This window comes from Vespa mandarinia, chromosome 1 (genome assembly GCF_050613455.1).
Source record: "Vespa mandarinia isolate Hongniang chromosome 1, ASM5061345v1, whole genome shotgun sequence".
NCBI classification, from domain to species: domain Eukaryota; kingdom Metazoa; phylum Arthropoda; class Insecta; order Hymenoptera; family Vespidae; genus Vespa; species Vespa mandarinia.
The window spans coordinates 17,415,001-17,417,500 of record NC_140810.1 but is presented as its reverse complement, the minus strand read 5'-3'; the positions used below and the strand labels follow the sequence as shown (position 1 = coordinate 17,417,500).

General features: G+C 28.7%; 1 protein-coding gene across 8 annotated transcripts in view; it reads left to right on the top strand.

The window, feature by feature from the left end:
• Positions 1-2,500, top strand: part of rho-5 (rhomboid-5) — a 243,629-nt gene that overhangs the window by 30,948 nt on the left and 210,181 nt on the right. The gene's annotated exons all lie outside the window — the stretch shown is intronic.

Sequence of the window (2,500 nt, the reverse complement as noted above, 5' to 3'; positions counted from 1 at the left end):
AATTTATTTTTCATTATCATACATATATACAAATAAATAAATAAATAAATAAATAAATAAATAAATAAATAAATAAATAAATAAATAAATAAATAAATAAATAAATAAACAAATAAATTCTTCATTATACGTAAAATTTGTCGTCTATGCATGAATATTATCTGAATTATTACGGGGGAAAATAATTTTCTAAATATTTCTAAGTTTTATTAATCGTTTAGAAAGAAATTCTTTTTCTTTTCTTTTCTTTTCTTTTTTTTTTCTTTCTTTCTTTTTTCAATCGATCATAAATGATCACACAGTAATACGATTATCACGTAATAAATTAATAAATATATTTCTCATAGATCGTATATAAATGAATTTATCGTAATTAATATTATATTTATACATTAATGTATATCTCGTTAATACACGGGCGTATAATCGTTGAAATATCCTAATGAAACAAGTATGGTAGCAAAATGGGGCCGTGGTTTTGAGAGTGAATTTCGCGGCTCATCGTGCCACGGAACGTTTGCCGCGACCGGCGCCGCGTACAAACCGCAAATGCGGCAGTTTCTTGCGGTGCTTAGAGGGGTTTCTGACCTTCAACGCGCCCAACTTCCACGTTGGCATGCGTAAGTGTTAGGAGAATTAGAAGAAAGTCTAAAAAGAGGGAGACAGAGAGAGAGAGAGAGAGAGAGAGAGAGAGAGAGAGAGAGAGAGTGAGTGTGTGCGTGTGAGAGAGAAAGAGAGAGAATGTAGCCGACAAAGCTTCTAATTCTAAATAGCAGATTTCATTAGCTGAACTCATTAGAAATATATGTATATTATATTCTATATTCTCCTTGTTACTCGACAATTTTCTTAAGAGGAAACTTCGTCCCAGTTACAAAACGGTATATATGTATTATATTAAAGGGAAATTTGTTTGTATAGAATATAAATATACGATAATGCGATAAAATAATATTTTTCATGATTAAATATCGTTCGTTATAAACAGAATTATCGTATTCGATCAGTCGCTCTCTTTCGTTAATTAATCTCTCTTTCTCTTTTTCTTTTTTTGTTCCTTTGCTTTTTTTATTTTTTTTTTTTGTTTTGTTTTCTTTTTTTCGTTTCTTTTTATCGGGTATCGCACTAATTTCACCAATTATCGAGCCATTCAGATAACTTTAATTCACTGAATTAACGAATTTCAAAGAGATCATTCTCGCTCGAATTGAGCCTCGTAAAATGGCAATAGGATATTGCGAAGAGATAATTTATTATCTTACTTGATTAATGCGCATTGGAATTCAAGATTAATTTATTTATCGTTTTATTTCAAACATTTAACAAAAAAGAAGAAGAAGAAGAAGAAGAAGATGAAGAAAAAGAGAAAGAGATAGACTTATTACTTACTTTAATAATATCGCCTTTTACTTTTTTTTTGTTTCTCTTTCTTTTTCTTTTTCTTTATACACATACACGAACACACACACACACACACACACACTCACACATACCGTTCTTAGAGCAAAAGCTCTCATCGTAAATTGAAATTTAATTTGATTATTCGTAGAGAGAGGAAACTTCGCCAAGAGAACAGATCATTTCTCTCTCTCTCTCTCTCTCTCTCTTTCTATATATATATATATATATGTATGTACGTATGTATGTAGATATGTATATGTATCTTATTCACTCACGTTTGCTTGAAACAGAAGGACCAATTCATTTGCATTTATAATGTGCCGAACCGGAACTATCCCTGAGGGAGGTATAAACATTACATAACAAATACTATACGTCACACTGTGGTGATTTTGGCGATCGGTAATTATGTAGATCACACGCTTGGACTCGTTGAAACATACTTCGTATGTTTTCACGTTAAATAGAAAGTTTCGATTTTCGTTATGGGAAAGATCTTTGACGTTGAATGACATAATACGATATGGTAAAGGAAAATTATTATCAATTCTTTCATTTTCATTCTTAATATAATTTCATTTAATGAAATTTATTAACGATCATCATTGTTTTAATATTGAATAATTAAATGTATCTCAATTATTGACAATTGATCCGATATCCTTCTGATTTTTCATACTTCTCTTTTTTTTACTTTCAAAAAAAAAAAACAAAAACAAAGGAGAAAAAAGAAAAAGAAAAAGTAAAAACCATAACAAAGATGGCAAAAATTTTCATAATTAATATGGTTTCACATTTCACATTTATCTTATATTTTAATAATTTTATATTATCATTAAACGTCATAATACAATATTAATTATATATATATATATATATATATATATATATATATATATATATACATAAGCTTTATAGGAAAACAGATTATATGAAATCCTATCGCTTTCGATATAATTAATGACGAGAGGTCGTCTCGAAATAATCGACTCCGTAGATTCCATTATTCTTAACGTTGTTGTTTGTACGATTTACGTACGATGTTTACAAATTTTACGAGCACAGTTTATACAAGGTTAGAATAAATTGAATTATGTGT